The sequence below is a fragment of the Myotis daubentonii genome, chromosome 11 (genome assembly GCF_963259705.1).
Source record: "Myotis daubentonii chromosome 11, mMyoDau2.1, whole genome shotgun sequence".
Taxonomy (NCBI): Eukaryota; Metazoa; Chordata; class Mammalia; order Chiroptera; family Vespertilionidae; genus Myotis; species Myotis daubentonii.
The window spans coordinates 17,529,857-17,547,376 of NC_081850.1; the positions used below are offsets into that span (position 1 = coordinate 17,529,857).

Genomic DNA, 17,520 nt, shown 5'->3' on the forward strand with positions numbered 1-17,520 from the left:
TTTTATGCATTTTGTTTTGTGCATTTGAATGGGCAAGTTTACTACTTTCCATGCAATTTAATTAACTACATAACATGCATACTGGATTTTCATCACCCCACACCACACCCAGCTTTTCATATCCACCTCCCCCAATCCTTTTGGAAATATATCACTGCAGTTTACAAGATCTTTCTTGTGGATACAAACATGCATTAAAAAATTAAAACTAAGTATTAATTTCCACCCAGTTAGAACACAGTTATGTAATTGTAAGTTAGTGGTAAATATTTTCTTCAAAGTGCTAAGAATATTGCATGAACACATGCAACTAATACAACATTTTTTTTTCCAATACGAATTTAAGAGCATGTTAACAAGGAGAAAAGTCATAGATAAGTCTGCCTGAAGAGTACTATTTGTTTACCCAAATTATATTTCTCTGTATTGAGCTGGAGTGAGGGGATGGGTTCAAAGAGGATGACAACAAACCCAGTCTTCCAACTGTGTATTCACACTCCATTTCTTTAAACTGCTTTTCTTCTTCTCATGAGTTTTACCCAGGTCTACAGAATAGTTTTCAGTTGAAATTAAGAACACAAGCCTGATGTTACATAAAAAGTGGGGGCAGGGATTAAAGCCTGATAATAAATGCTAATTATAAGAAAACACAGATTCAGGCCTTCTTTTCCAACCTCCAGTTATTATCATGCAAAGTAATACAACTCAGACATACTATACAGCCTCCTTGGGAGAGAAACAGGTCTTCTGTTCTTTACCATTAATCATTTATCAATACTCAAGGACACTCAAGAAACGCTGATTACTTCACCCCTCCCTTTCTAGTCATTTTGCTTTGTGGCTATCTGTCCCTCTTCCCTCCACCCCACTCCACCCTCCTGCAATCTCTCTTACCTGTGACTCCTCTTTCCGGCATTTTTCAAAGATAGTGCCTAGTAGTAAATGAACAGGTAAAGGAATCCCTTTTGGAAAGGCTTGAGCTCCTAGAGATATGTTACATTGCATAAGTAATGTAAGTTCTTTCTAGGAAGTTGGAGCTATCTTTCAAGATTGAAAGGAGAAATGCAAGCTGGAAACGAACCCAGGCCAAGTGGGTAGCGTCTTTACTTATATACTTCAAGTGGATCTGAGGACCACACTTTCACTTGGAGGAAGAAATAAATGCTATGGAAAAAACTGTCTTTCAGCTTCCCCAATATTATTAAAATATGGGGTCTAATAAAGTAGTCTTCAGCTATAAAGCAGAAGCGTTGAAAGCACTTGGTCTTCTGGTTAAACTTTTTAACCCTCAGAGGGAAGAAGCCAGATAAAGGCGTATCTTTACTGTCAGCAATACATGTGTGGTCCAAGAAGTGTACCGCCAACAAATGAAGAGGCACGCCTTGTTCTAATTTTATATACAGCTGCTCTTTTTGAGAGTCATCATACACTTCAAAGCGAAGGACCTTAGCTCAGTACCTCTTTTCCTGCTCTGGATGCTTATCCTACACTTTTCTATTCTAATAGGAAGCGAAAGCTAATCCAAGTCGTGCAGCTTTATTTAAAAGCATTTCTGACTCCATCCTTATCCTAAAAGGATGCTTTAAAATATATACTAAACACGAGAGCTGTAATATGCATATCTTAAAATAGAGAAAGACATAAAATTAACTAATATCTAATACAGAATACTGGAACACAAATAGAAAAAAAAAAAAAGCATGCGGGCAAGGAATGGATGCACCTTCATCCCTTTCACTCAGATCAAAGAGAGGGAGCTCTCAATGACTCATACATACCGGACAGAGTTTAATGCTATACAGAAAACGTGCCATAGGATGAGGCAAAGGAAACGAGCCTTTCGGAAGCAGAAAGATTGAGGAGGAAAGGAGATCGTGCCACATCGCAAACTCTGACAGTACAGTTCCAACACTCCCACACTGCTCTCTCTCCATCTCTCTCTTTTTTTGCTTCTTGCATTTCCCTTCGCCGCCAGTGTGAAGTGTGTACCGCCCCGCACAACTTACCTTGAAACGGGACTCCATTGAGCTCTGGAGAGTGGCACCAGCTCCGAACCAATCCCCTTCCGGGGCTTCGCCGGGGCCGCCTCCGTGGGAGCGTCTGGACCAATCAGAACCCCGAGGAGATGAGCAAGTTGCGTTGTGGCGCGAGTCGGCGTATACTTCCGCGCGTGCCGCCCGGGATAGGAGCCTGGCCGAGCAGCTGCACAGCCGGCAGTGCGGAGGCAGAGCAGGGGTTGGTGATACGGTGCTATAAATCCCGGGTCCAGTCCACCTCCCTCTTCAGGCGTCCTCCCCCGCGATCGCTGTTCTCAGTTAGAGATGCAGCAGCTCACTCCTGTAGCGACCTACTAAAAAAGCAGCCAGGAGAAAGGCATCGTCTTTTTTGAGGAAAAAAAAACCCAAAACGTTCTGTCGTCTCTTTTCTTTGTTCCTTCGTTTGTTTTTCTTGCCCCCCCTTTTTTTTGTTTAGTTGAGCGGCAATAGGAGGCTAGCCTCTCCGTCTTTTTAAACTCTCTTTTTAAGTTTCCCCTCCCCTTTCATACATTTTTCTTTTTTTCTTTCTTTCTTCTTCGCCATTTCTTTTAGCATTGGACTTTGGGGGTCGAAAGCATTTCTTTTGATTTGCTTCTTTTAAGCCGAGCACAGTTTAGGTCTCGTGCTGTCTTAAGAGAACTACCCAGCAGCTTCTTGCTCATCCTTATTGGGAGAACTGCACCGTTACTTAAAAAAACACACACACACAAAAACCTTAAGGGAGAAAGGTAAGTTTCGGTTCGGTTTCTTTAATCATTAGTTGCAGCGATGCGCTGGCAAACCCAGAAAACCTGTAAGTGAGCGGAATATGAAGTTAATGGCACATGTTTGTCTCATTTCGAAGCGAGTGCTCTGCTTTGTAATTCTGGAGAGCTAGACTCCGGAGAAGGGGGACGCATGCTTGACGTACTGAGTATTTGCAAATGCCAGGGGCAGAAATTTCAGTGGTAAATGTGGCCGGGGTCGCGCAGGGAGGAGGTTGGGGGGGGGGGGGTTACAATGGAAGTCGAGATGCGGAGTGAGCCTGGGGGTTGATTGGAAGTTCATTTCGTGGGAAGACAGGGCTCACTTGGGTGATGGGGGACGCATGCCTCTACTTTCGCAAAGCAACCGGAGGACCGGAGAGGCTCAAGTGCCGTTAAGGATCCTTAGGAGCCTGGACTTGCAGATGATTAGACCAGCGAAAACCCCAGACTTAATTGCATTAGCCAGACAGCGTGTGCCGGGGAGATGGGATCACCGGATGGAATGTAGGTGCCGCACCAGGCAGTTGTAGTTGTAGTTGACGGAGAAAGTACCTGCCTCCTTAGCGCTGGGGCGGGTAGGAGCTGTCAAAACTCGTCATTGCCTTAGGTGTGCGGGCTCGCACGCATGGGCGCCCATGACCGTGGTTCGGTCGTAGAAGAAGGTAGCTAATTGGGGGGCCGAATCCTTAAGCCTGTGCCGGATCTGAGATTCCCTTTGTTCAGAAAAGAGTAAATAAGATCCTTGGAGCTGTGTCTGTTGGAGTGGCGGCTGCCGGGGAGCCTCGCGGTGGTGGGCGCGGGGACGCGGATTGCAAGCCCTGTCCTTGGTCCTACGCGGTTGACTTCGCCTTTGGGGCGAGGGGGGAACCCCTTCGAGCCGCCAGGCTTCGCAGCCACCCCGGGAGCCGGCGCAGCTAGGTAGGTAGCTAGCTCCCATCTCCTGCCTGAACCACTCACCCCCGCCCTTTCCCGAGGAGCTATTGTTAAACTGACGCCGGGAGGAAGATGGTTGGGGATGAGACGCTAGGAGAAGACACATGCTTCCTTTGAACTTCCGCGATTTCCCAGGGTTTAGGAGAAACCAGCTGGCTTTCTACCAGGAAACAGAGAACCCGGGGTAGAGGTGGGCCAGGGGGAGGATGTTGGCAGGGCGGGGAGGGCGCAGGGGATGGTGGCGGCAGTGAGCGAGGTGCTGCCTTTGCCTGAGCGAAGTTTAAATAATTGGCACGAGGGAGTGTGGGGAAGCGTGTGCGTGAGAGCGCCCGTGTGGTGCGTGATAGGAAGAGGATGGGGGGAAGGTTACAAAGCCGGCTGGGGTTATTATTATTATTATTATTATTTTTTGCTGCTCTCCACCCCACCCATCCCACCCACCCCTGTAGGGTCGAAAAGCCAATGCGCGGCCAGCCTACTCTCGACTCCACGCTGCCACCTCCGGGGCGGTGGGGAGTGGGGGGGGAGCTGGGGATGTCAAGGTGGCAGTGCCCACCGTGGAGCTCCGCGGCGAACCGGACCTCGAGTGGCCATTGTTGCTTAATTTATGCCCAGCACGTTGCTGCGTACCCACCTATTTCACGTCTGTCAAGAATTAACACGAGAGCTATACAACTGTGGCAAATTGGAGGTTGGATGTGTTCCCCGTTTTCCATTCTCAAGTGCGGGTTAGCGAAACTGATGTGGAGGCTGGGTATTTTCTCTGGTAATTACCAGCTGGCTGTATTGTGGCGAGAGCGAGAGAAAGAGTCGATCATTTAGTGTTTACTCCTAACACTGCTGCACCGGGTTGGATGTCTCTGTACTTTTCTCCCCAAAATGCACGGGTTCTCTCCCCTCCCCTCCTCATGCACAAAAACTGTGGGTTAAGATTCTAACCCTCCAGACCTTCCCCACACTCTTATTTATTTTACTCATGTCTGGATGTTGGGAGTGGGAGGGAGATGGAGGTGCTTCATGTTTTAGGCCTACACTGCAATCTAAAAAAAAAATAAAAAAAAAATGTAGGCTTAGAGTCGGGGAGGGGACAAAGCAGCCAATGGTAACCAAAGGAATTTTCCTAATTGGAAATCGGCTTTTAAAGGTCAGGGAAATGGTGTGCCTGTTTGGGGGACTGGAAGGGCTGGGAATCTGTTTGGTCTCATAAGGCTTCGTGGGTAAAATGGCCTCTTACATAGGGCATCGAACATATTTCTCGGCACCGGAACAAATAAGTGCGCAAAAACCCGAAAATGTTGAGTGCTTCAAAGTTGCCTTTTGGGGGATGTTTAAAAATTTAACCGTCTCTCTTCGTTATTGCTGTCATTCCCTGGGTCTGTCTTACACCTGGCACCACTCCATCGCCTTTCTCTCTCTTAACCAAGTGCGTGGGCACCCCACTTTGTAAAGCTGCCCTGTTCTGGAGTTCTGCACTAGAACACAGTTTGCAGGCCAGAGTATTTTGGAAGACTTGTAAAACTGAAGAGAGAGGTTTCCTATCACTTCATGAAGTCAGCTTTAGGAAGTAGGGCGTAGGGCATTCTAAGAGGTTTAGGCGTGGATTGGCAAATCTGTAGGCCCATTTTTTAATTTTTTATTTTGCCTAACGTTTGGAAACATGCATTTTTAGCAATCCTGCCTGCCTGCGATGAGAACATTATAATTAACTTTTTAGAGGGAGGTCAAAGAGGTGCAGGCGCTTTGAGCACTTTCCCCAGGAACCCCTACAAAGTCAATTAAGGTCATTTAATTGCAAATCAGATTTGCAATTCAATGACCTTATGCTTATATAGAATCAGCTATTTTTGATGTCCCCAGCCTGGGTCCCCCAAACCGAGGAATGGTCTGTTTCCATTTGGGTGGTTGAGCCTCCTAGTTTACTATGCGTGATTTGAGAAGCAGGCAAGTTAGCCTTCCTGGCCCCCGACCCTGGATTAGAGGAGGCCCCCCCCCCCTTCTTCCCCAGCTCCGCCCGTCGCGTGGGGGCGGGGAGCGCTGGGCGCCCTTAGCGGACCTTGCTGCATCAAACCCGCATCATGCCCTTGAAGCTGTAACCTCAGTCGGTCACATTCTTGCAGCGACTCAGTGGCCCACTGCTCAGTTCCTCTCTTACCTTCTGCGATTTCAGGTAGGTATGACAGGTGATATTTTTAAATGTAGTTTTTTTTGGTGTTTTGTGTTTTTTTTTTAAGGGGGGAGGGTTAAGACAGAAGCCTTTGCAATAAAAACAAAGAATCCAAACCAAGCCACCCAACACGACAGGTGCTCTAGTAATTAAGCGGCTGAGCAGGTGTAAAAACGTGCTCCCGCCGCGTGGCTGGGGGGGTGGGGGTCGGTTTTAACTCCCAGTCGTGGGGCTGAGTCTGAGGACACGCACAGGTTTTTCTTGGGAAAGGCGATTGACCCAGGCGTGGAGGCAGGCCAAGGCAAGGTGGACGCCCCCTCGGTGAAGAGTTGGCCATTTCTGGGTTTCCGTGGCGGGGAGGTGGAAGGTAGCGGGGGAGGGGGTGGCGTTGGAAGGTGCAGTGAACAGCAGGCAGGCATGTAGTCGAGTGCAGGATTTCCTGTTTTGCGTTTGAAGCAGCGTATAGCACCCCACACAGGTATTCTGGGCTTATTTGAACATCAGATTACATCTAAAGAGGCGGAGATGGGCAGCGGGGCTTTAGCCAAGGGCCAGGATCCTTCAGCTGTAAAGTAGTGGGAAAACAGAGCTTTAAACTCTGCTTGGAATAAATGTGCATCTATGTAGGTATGTGTGTATACATTTGATATATACGTATCCATCAATGTAACGCCCCGAGAATCGCTCTGGCTGTCCTCGAGCATCCGAAGCGGAGCCTCGGGGTTTAGAAACTTGAATCCGGAATCTGCCGCCACTGGGCGCAGACGCTCCCCGCTGCCGGCGGAGCCTGCCCGGGAGTTGGCTGAAAATCGGGAGGGAGCGGCGGGGGGGGGGGGCGGGGGTAGGGCAGGGCGGGGGACTGAGAAGAGCTACCGCTGCCGGGTGTCTCATCCCCAGGACTGACTCGTGGGGCGGCTGGGCAGGGCACGCGCTGGTGGCGCCACGAACTCGCCGCCGGCCCCGCCTCCTGGCCGGCTTCCCGGCAAGCCCCTCCCCGCCCGCTACAAACAGCGGGACGCGGCCCGGGCGGCGGAGGCAGCTGCCGGCGGGCGAGGAAGCCGCTCGGTCGCCTGTGCGGCGCGGCGCGGGTGGGGCGGGCGTTCCTCCGGCTTCCAGTCTGCCTTCCCGCCACCCCAGGACTCGGGGACCGGGACCCCGCCTTCGCCACCACCCCCGCCTCTCTGCGGAGCCCGCGCAGTGACTCCTCCTAGGCTGTGCCGGGGACCCTCGGCTCGGGCCATTGCAGCTGCTGCTCCCGGTCGTAGCAGGCAAGTGAGGGGGGAGTGGGGCAAGGTGAGGTGGGGGGTGGGGGGTAGGGGGCTGGGAGGGAGGGCACGTGCCGCGTCCCAGGTCTGTTTAGACGCCGCCGAGGCTCCGGGCTGTGCAGTCGCATTGCCTGGGAGTCGGGGCGCTGCGCGGGAAGGCTGGCGAGGGCGGCGGAGGCTGTGCACGCGAAGTTCCTAGAGCTCGGCCCCTGGCGGTGGGAGTGCCGGGAATTGGGCGCCTCGGGAGGTGGCACCGCCCCTCCGGGGGGCACCGGCTGGTTGGGGGCGGCAGGAGCCGCGCGGGGCCGGTGGCGGCGCGGAGCGTGCACGGGCGCGGACGTGCGCGAAACGGCCGCGTGTAGCGCGAGAACTGCGCCCGGACGCAGGTGAGTGTGTTGGAGCGGACAGGGGCCCGGGGCTTTTCCGGAACCAGGGCCGGGTTCCTCGGGTGGCCCGGCAGCCCCCTGGGTGGGAGGCTGTGCGCACTCTGGCCAGGTGGTGCCTGGTGGCGTGCCCACTGGGCACAGCGCCTCCTCGCGCGCGCATCTTGGAGCTCCCAGGGCGTCTTGGGGCTTGGAGCGGCCACGCAGGGCGAGGAGGTGGCATGGGACGGTGACAGAGCCAAGAGGATCCCCCGAGCTGCTCTCCCCGCTGGCTTGGACAGTGTTAGGTGAGGCCAGGGACAGCCCCGCGACGTCGCAGCCCGAGGTCAATTGCCGAGCTCGCTTCCCGGATTGCGCACCAGGAGTGCGCCGGGCAGGCGGCGCGGAGCGGAGCGCTCTGGCCGCAGGCGAGGCAGGCGAGGCAGGCTGGGGCTGGGGTTCGCTCTCGGAGGGGAGGCGGCAGCTGCTCCTCCGCCGCCGGGGAGCACTGGCCAGCTGCGGCCCGCGCACAGACGAAGTGTGTGCGCTGGCGACATTGGTGGAGTCTCTGGAGGACCGGCGTCGTTTCACCAGCAGGTGCTCCTCCGGCGGTGGTGATAGTGACCAGCAAACAGCCTTACCAAGGCGTTTCTTTAAAAGCCTACTTGTTATCCTGGAGGGCTGGAGCTGGAACCTAGATGTGAGCTGTGAGTGTACTGTCCAGATGGTCATTGAAAATAGCTTTTTAAAAGATGATCTTCATGATAAAATTTTCATCTTTCCTGAAAATGTGAGGAAAGGGGCGGGTTGGTTACCGGCTATCTACCCTCCTTGATCCCCTCCCCATAGAATGGTGCTTAACAAGGCCAAATGCCTCCGGCAAGGGCAAAGACCTTTTTAAAAACAAGTTTTTGGTGGACCTACCCACATAACAATCCCATCTTTTTAAAAACGTAGCTCAACCCCCAAACTTACAGCAAATAAGTCCATTTAAAACCACTCGAATACCAGTTGGGTGTAATTTCCCCATGCTCTTAAGAAAAATTGGTTTGTTTGAAATACTGTTTAGTCGCCCTTGAAGACAGTTTTCTCAAGAATCATTTTCCTAGAATCGTCTGGATTTTTCCTTGAGCTAAGGTAGTCCTTTCCTGCGGAAGCTGACCTGGATCTCCATTTTGGTGAGTGGGTGGGAAAGGCTTTACTGGATCTACTTTCTCCTCCGGACCTTGGGGTCCAGAAATGGTGACTGTTTTGTTGGGTGGCCTGGCCTGTCACTGCATTTGCCTTGGGCCTTTTTTTTATAAGAGGTTTGTAGAAATGTTGATTTAACACTGTTCAGGTGGGGGAGTGCATGCTAAGACAGTGCCCTTGGAAATGGGGGAGGAGAGGGGAAGGGAGGGCATGCAAAAAAACAATTGGACAATAATGGGTGGGGTGGGGTAGGAAAAGTTAGGTTATGAAGAAACACATTACATCCAGTTTCCTAGGATTCCTCTGCTTTTTTTTTTTTTTCCCTTTTCCTTCTTGAGAATATTTTTGTGTTTGTGTGATCAGTTCTGGTCCCTTATACCCTTTTTGGGTAACATCGGCAACCTTTCAGGGAGTGAGGTTTTTCGTTTTCCTCTTCAAAGACAGAACCTTAAGCATTTAAGGCCCCCCATCACCTCCCTCTTCAGGCGTTTCTACCAGTGTTTGTCCTTAGGATTCATGTTAGGTCAGCTGTTTTCAGCTGCATACACTCTTTCTTCATGGTTCAAGAGAATTTTAGTTTTTGGAAATGCTCCAAGAATAGAACGGGTGCCCAGCATTGGTCAGTGACAGCCAGGCACATCGCTATTTACTATCACATCTTTTTTTTATTTTCTAGGCCTAGGATGTGTTACTAGAATTTCTTTTCTAGTTTTTGTTTGTTTTTGGTTTGGTCTGGGTCATGATTCTTCACCAGACACTCCAGTTCCTTCTCTGTTTGGGTTTTGACGCTTTTAATGAAGACCCAGCTCCCAGTGGGTGGTGAAGAACAAGGCTCTAGGTGGCATTTCTATCACCCCATTCCTTAATCCAGCCTTTTGGGTCTTTGTATGCAGGTAGATGTTCCTGGCTGAATCCTTGTTGCCCATTTCAGCCATTCCAGCCTTCAGTGCTTTCCTTGCTAACATGGTTATGATTTCAAAAAAAATACCTCCCCCCCCACCTCTCTCTTTTAGAAGCAAGTCTCAAGTTCTCTTTAAGGACACAGCAAAGCCATCCAGAAGAATATCCTGACTTCTCAGCTGGGGTCAGTCAGTCTTCTTTCTGATGGGAAAAAATTAAAACAGAAAAACAAAACCAAAACAACCTGCGCCACTTTTCTGGTGTTAGCATGGTACACGAGCACCACGGTGGCAATTTACCATCCTTCATGCTCCGCCCCCCCCCCCCCCCCCCCAAGGACTGGGCACTCCAAGAGAGCATCTGATCAAGATTGCCTTTACCATGTGCCGTTTCGATCTCTTGGTCTGCATGGCAGGGTCAGTTCTTTTGCTCTCATCTGAAGTCATATTCAGTCTCCTACATCATCACATTCTTATTGCTACCTTTGTCACCAATAATGTTGACTTATAAGTAAGGGAGGCTAGAGATCCACAGGACTGAGCCCGGTCAGGTTATTTTTTTTGATAGCATTGGCTGGAGGGGAGGGGGGTAGGCTGGATGGTGTGCTGCCCATAGCAATCCTGCCCCCTCCCTCCCAGCTCTTCCTGATTCTTTGGATACTCAGTTGGACAGACCAGTAGGCATCCTAAACCTCATATTGGGGGGCTTTGTTGTTGTTTTGTTTTAGTAACATGGTGTTTGTTTGGAAGCCGGTCACGTAACTCCTCCCCTTGAAATACTTAACTTTCTGGACAAGAGGACCCTGTACTTTGATTTTGCTAACAGTGATCAGAGGCTTTCTCGATGGTTACTATTCAGCTGCCAGTACTGCCGCTCTGTGCTAATGCGTTATAAAGCAGTTTGAAATCGAGGGCTTGATGCACCGGTGATGTCACACCCAACCCCTGAATTAACACGATGGAGGACATTAGATGTGTGGAATGTTCCCTTGCTTTGTCCAGTTTCATTTGACAGATGCGGAGGTCTCCCCTGGTTCTGGTTACCCACAGAACCCACATGTTGTGTGCTTGATTGCCAAACTCACTGTTTTTTATGTTGCTCGATGGGAAGAACATTTGATTCGGGATACTGGTGTTTGCAACACTAGTTGCTTTTTCTTTCTTGATTTTAAACAATATAAATTTGCTAAGTTGGAAGGCATGTACGCTTGCAAAGCAATATTTTGTTTTAAGGCTTTTGCATATTAAAAGATGCGTGTTTTATTATGCTTTAAATAGGATTGGTAACTTGGAATCGGAACTAAAAATAGGAACTAGTATAGTAAAATTTTATGGAGGTTTTATGGCGTACCTGGGAAATTTTTCACTAACAAGAAATAGACAGATTTTGGCTTTCAGCATGCATGATGTATATCATGACTTTAATTTTAGTAAGGTCACGGGAGTTTTTTCTTTTTAAGGGAAGGTGACTATCACTAGCCTGGTAACTCCATTGTATAAAACAAAACAAATGGTGTCTCTTCTCTGAGAAGCCGTGAGCCAGGTGCCTTCCTATAGGTACCCCCCCCCCCCCCACTTTAGTACCAATGCCAAGTTTTCAGAGGTTGGTCTATATGAAAATACCTGTTTTTGGTAAAGGTGTTAGTATTTATTTTCTCAGTGCTTTTGTGCTGTCCGGCTTTGCATCCGTTCCATTGATCCTCCTATGTTTTTGGTTTTGGAATGTTGCCGAATAGTTTTGTGTGATGACAGGTACGGGCGTTTCTTGTAAGAAATCTTCATGCAGAGAAGGACAGGTGCTTTGGGAAGGAGTGGAAGAGGTCAGATAACCAAGAAAATCTACGGACTAGGTGGCAGTGGGATTACAACCAAACCAATTTGCAGGTTGTCTTACTCATTGTAAGTAGCCGTGTTCTTTTTTTTTAAATTTGCACTTTCCTTGTACTCGTCTGTGTTGCTGATTTTCCACTGTGTCCTTTTCAGACATACGATGAATAACAAATAAGGTTTGACAGGCAAGATTCCCTTTCCCACTTTCAGAAATAATTCATTTGAAATAATACTGGATCACTTTTCTCAATAGACTTATTTATCCGTGAGAGAGTTATAGTAAAATGATAGTTTAAAAAAAAAAAAAAAGTTGAAGGTTTTGCGTTAGATGAGATAAATTTTGAACTCCTCGGTTGAGATAGCCGGATATTTGTCTCTTGTCTAATCTAACAGTGATAGATTCATATGAGACTTTCCCCTTGACTTAAAAAAATGAGTCTGTCGCATAAACAGGACATTTATATGCTACACGACTAGCATTTTGTTTCCTGCAGAATTTTTGTTGCTGTGAATTGTCCACCACTGATTATTTCAGCAACTTTAACGACTATATTAATGGAATATCACAAAAGTTCCTCTTTTCATAAATGTCAAACCGATGAACTTCTTTCAGGATGGGATTTTATTTCATTTTGCTTTTGTAGTTCGCAGTGGTCAAACTCATTTCAAGCTTCAGTAGACATTTTCTTGACTAATTTCATTTCCTTATGCGAATAGGGGCAATAGTTGTTTTAGAATTGTTCGCTTCCTTATAAGGAGTTGCTGTAAAATTGCTTGTTAATATTGAGGAGCTCTGAATCTCTGACCATCTGAAGGCTGTCGGCCCTTTTCCCCTCGGAAAATGCATGTACACGGACTTTTTTTTTTTTTTTACAGTTTTTGCCATCTTGCCCTCTGCAGTAAAGAGTGTTAAAATGACGTTTTAGCCCTAGCTGGTTTGGCTTAGTGGATAGAGCATCTGTCTGCGGACTGAAGGGTCCAGGGTTCGATTCCAGTCAAGGGCACGTGCCTGGGTTGCGGGCTTGGTCCCCAGTAGGGGGGCCTGCAGGAGGCAGCCAATCAACAATTCCCTCTCATCATTGATGTTTCTATCTCTCTCTTCCTCTCCCTTCCTCTCTGAAATCAATAAAATATATATATATATGTGTATATATATATATATATATATATATATATATATATATATATATATATATGAATGAAAATGACATTTTACGGGGGAAATAGGACTTTGAAAATTGGAGTCATCTTCCTACACTGGTGACAGCTGGGCAAAGTCATTCAGATGAGCTCTTGTCTGCTGAATTGTTAGTGATGGGCCTTAAGCATTCATCCAAGACAGACTCTAAGATTCCTGGTCTCCTTGTAGTTTGTTTGAAAATCCATTCTGCTTTTGTAAACAAATATTACACATGTAAGGTCTTCTTGTGAGTACAGTGCAGCCAGTTCGGCTACTGAGTTGTCTTGTCTCAGTAGGTTTTGTAATTTAGGTTGAAATCCTTAATTTAACAGAGCCAGGTAGAAAAGACTGGGATGGGAGTCTGAAGTTTCCGTCATCTGGTTTTGGCTCAGTTGCCCATGTCCTTGGTTCCTTAACCTTTCTTTAGTATAAAACGGCACCCTCCACGTCTCGAGGACTGGTGAAGATGAGCATATGGTGAGATTTTTGGCAGTGGAATGACAACGTTTACTGAACTGGGGGTGGTAATAGGTGGTCCAAATAGATTAGGTTTTATGTATTTGGACTTCAGTGTGTTTTATGAACTGCTGTTTTTAGTGATTCTTTATAACATATCATCATATAATGTATATTTCTGCCAGGAGGAAAGAGACAATTCCCAAACTGTAGCAAGATTTTGGGAGAATTGTGACTTTGCACATTTCAGTATGGAAATAGACACAAATATATCTATGATGGTGGAATTTGGATTGGAGGTTTAAAATGCATTTTTTTTCTTGAAAACACAAATAATGCTAAAAGATACATGTGAAAGTATGAGAATTTAGCCAGCTAACATTTCAGGAATATAATGTCTTAATTTAAATTTTCCATCTTTTTTTTTTCTCAATGCCAAATCAGATTTTTAAATCGAAGTATTTGCATTAAAATACTCGGTTTGTATTATCCTGATTTGAGTTTTGCTTACTCTCTTATCAAGGATTTATTCCTGTACACCACAATAGGGAGTTTACACAGAAGTCCTTTAGTTTTCTTGCTTGCTTCAATACCTTCTCACCACCCCAAGTGAAAGTCAATGATGGATGCCCTGTCAAGTAGGTTATTGGAAATTGCTCACTTGTTGAGTTTTTAAAGGATGTTTAACACTTTTTTATTCGTTAGGCATCATTTGTGCATATCGCAGCTACTAGAGGCATTTCTCAAAGCAAATAAATAAATCACAGTGTATTTGAAAATAAATTTCGTGAATTGGGTAAGATGGGAAAAATATTCCTGGAACTGGAATATTTTTCTCTTTCACCGATGCTGCTTTTCTGTTGGGGGTACCTCTAGTGACCCGAGGACCACCCACCTTGATTGCAGAGCTCTCCAGAACATTTTAAATATACGAAGTTTATTATAGAGTGAGCAAGTTTTTATAACCTATTCCCAGGTCAGTCCTATTTCTGTAAGAGTTTACTCAACACCATGTTCTCTCCCCTAGGTGCTACTGACCGGTTGATGGTTCACTTTGTTTAAACCCTTGGGGTCCATTCCGGCCTATGGCTGTGAATGACTCACGGACTTTTTCCAAATACCAGGTCATCGTGCTTTTGACTTTCATCCCCTCCCTGCCATTGTCACCGCAAGCCTTCCTGCCTTCTCTGTGCTCGTCCCTGCCCTGGAGTCACCTGTCCCTGCTTCTGAGCCCTGGGCTAGTCCCACTTCCAGCCCGCCCTTCGGGGTCATGTGCAGCCTACTCACTTGTCCTTTTCTGTTCTTACTCGGCTGGCACTTTTGCATCGGCTCTGAAGCACCGTGTTACATTTTACTCACGGCAGGATACAGTATCCTTACCCACTTCGGAGGTTTTCCTTACCCGTGGCCTGAAAATATTAAGTGGAAAATTCCAGAAATAAACGGTTCACCAGTTTTAAATTGCACGCTGTTCTGAGTTGGCATGATGAAATCTCCTGCCATCCGCTTTGAACGTGAATCATCCCAGCGTCTCCACGCTGCATACGCTGTGTACACTTCCTGCCGGGTCGTTGGTGCTTACGTAGCAATCTGGTGGTCCGATCTGCTGTCCTGGTAGGGCAGCGCTTGTGTTCAGATAACCCTTATTTTTACTTACCGATGACCGCCTAGCCTAGCCCTAGCACAAGAATAGTGATGCTGGCGGTTTGGATATGCCAAAGAGACGTCACAAAGAGCTTCCTTTAAATGAAAAGGTGGAAGTTCTTGGACTTAATAAGGCATTTTGTTATCTCACGTCATCATCAGAAGGGTGAGTACTGTATGGGAAGGCATTTTGCGAGAAAGAGACCACATTCACATAACTGTTATTAACAGTACATTGCTGTAATTGTCCTGTTTCATTATTGTTGTTAAAAACCTTACTGTGCCTAATGTGTAAGTTAGTCTTTATCACAGGTGTGTCTGTGTAGGAAAGACGGCATTTATAGGGTCCTGTACTATCCGTGGTTTTAGGCACCCATGGGGGGGTGTCTTGGAACGTATCCCCTGTGTATAAAGGGGAACGACTGTATTTTCTGTGACCAGGTGAATTGCTGCAATCAGGAGATGAAGCAGAGACATGGGTGTAAGTGGACAACAGGTATAAGTTTCTGCTGTAGACCCCAAAGAGTGCCCATGGGCTGCATCTTGTCTGTAATTGTTTGTTTTTTTTTGGCCTAAACCAGTGATGGCGAACCTTTTGAGCTCGGTGTGTCAGCATTTTGAAAAACCCTAACTTAACTCTGGTGCCGTGTCACATACAGACATATTTTTTGATATTTGCAACCATAGTAAAACAAAGACTTTGATATTTATTTTATATATTTAAATGCCATTTAACAAAGAAAAATCAACCAAAAAAATGAGTTCATGTGTCACCTCTGACACGCGTGTCATAGGTTCGCCATCACTGGCCTAAACTGTTGTGAATTGTTGATGTAGGTGTCGAGAAGTATCATATAAAGATTCAGAGCCATATTTTATGTCTCTTGAGAACTTGGAAGGGAAGAGCAACACTGGGCCCATCACTGCATCCTTTCTGTGGCGCGTGGTGTGTTTCACCTCAGGATAAATTACTGCCTGGCCTGGGTGGGTGGGTTCTGCCTTCTCTGCTCTAGTTCTGAAGTTTACTTCGATACAAAGACGAAGGTTCTCAAGCCATCATATTCGTCTGATTTTCTTAGTGTTTGCAAATAACGTTAGAGTAGCGTTAGATTGCTCCTCACACAGCTCTTTAGTCTTGTTTACTTCGGTCAGAGAAGTCTTGTGTCGGAGCTCCCCTCCCTTAACCCCTGATTGCAAGAAGGTTTCTCTTTCCTACAGGAGATGCGCTTCCTTCAGTGTATCTTCCCTTCCCCCGGCCCCGGGATGTCAGACCTGGCCCCACTGGGAGCAGGGATTTCTTCCTGCCTGTTGCTTGCTTGCTTGTATTTGTTCAGATGCGTGGGGGTCAGCAGAAGTTGCTTAGTGCTGTGCAAACTAACAGGATATGGTGGACTCTTTGAAAGAGGCCCGTGGACCCCCTGCTAGTCTCATTGCTGATGGTGTCAGCTTGGCAAAGACAGTCCCCCTCAGGTTGCTGTAAAAAAAAGAGCTGATGTGAGAGGTGACCAGGTGTGAGGCTTCTGCGTGTTGTCTCTCCTCTTCCCCCTTCTTTTTTTCAGCCTTCAGCCTTCCTCCTCTCTGGAAACAGCAGGGCACCTTCCGCAAAGCTTTCTCCCACCTGTGCAGTAGAGCGAGCTGCTGCGCCAGAAGCAGAAAGAGGCTCCAAGTGTCGTGTTTGGACCAGTGCCGTCATTTTATTTTACAATAAGGAAGGTGGATGTTACCAGTCTACGCCTGAGCATAATTGCACAATTTGAATAGCAGAGAGCAGCTTTGCTGTGTGTTAACGTCTAGGTGGACGAACACAGATGACTGCTACGTAGGTAGAAAATGTCAGTGCAGGGCCTTCCCTTTGGTAGCGCGTACAGCACGTACGTTTCTAGTTAAGTTATTGTTCAGCCTGGCAAACAGATACGAAGGTCTGTTTTCTCGACCCAGCCCTGATGTAGCTTTTGAGGATGGAGCGATGCCGTGAAAGCCCTGCTCTCCTGGCAGCCGCTGGTGCTAGGCCCATCATAACGAGGAATTAGAATGTGTCCCCATCTTGAACATCTTTGCAAAACCCTTCAACATAACAGGAAATTAATGCTGGCGGTTGTAAAAGTTGTCGCAGCCTCCAGCCCAGCTAAGCTTATTTTTTGTATTTGGGGTATGAGTAAAACTGTATGCTTATTTTAAAAAATATTTTGAATTAACTGTGTATATTAAAAAATTATTATAGGTGTATTTTGAACTTTTTTTTTTGAATCCTCATCTGAGGGCATGTTTTTTTTTAAATTGATTTCAGAGAGGGAGAGGGGTTGGGGAGAAAGAAACATTGATGGCGGAGAGGGATTTTGGGGGGAGAGAGAAACATTGATCGGTTGCTGATGCATTCCAACCCGGGATCGCATCTATAACCTAGGTAGGTCACTGCCTGTTGCTTCCGGGACAGGCCTGTGTAGCTTCTCCTGGTAGTTCTGTGTGTATATTTATTTATGTGCCTAGTTTTTTGTGTCTGTCTCATCCACCCTTCCCCTCACATCTTTTGTTCCTTTTGATGCTCCCTTTTGCGGCCTGAGTAACTATTTTCCTGGTTTGCCAGCCCAGTCACAGGTGGAGAATATTCACGCAGTGCGGAAACGGCCAAGTTTTAAGTTGCGGCTGGAGAGAACCGCCACTGCGATTGTCTTAATTTTGCTGCTGTTCTAGGAAGAGCGGACCCCAGGCAGGTGTGTGGAACCACATGACGCCCCCTAAAGTTTCCCCATAATTTTATTCTCTTGACAGCACGGTGAGCCAGGAATCTCCTCTGGGTATCACATTTTTCAAAAC

General features: G+C 47.4%; 1 protein-coding gene across 3 annotated transcripts in view; it reads left to right on the forward strand.

The window, feature by feature from the left end:
• Positions 1-2,200: 2,200 nt before the first annotated feature.
• The window catches only part of ELAVL2 (ELAV like RNA binding protein 2), a 140,365-nt gene continuing 125,045 nt past the window's right edge, over positions 2,201-17,520 (forward strand). For all 3 annotated transcript variants that reach the window (XM_059656526.1, XM_059656527.1, XM_059656528.1), the window contains exon 1: positions 2,201-2,764. The gene's annotated coding sequence lies outside the window, so the exon portion shown is untranslated. The remainder of the gene's footprint in view (positions 2,765-17,520) is intronic.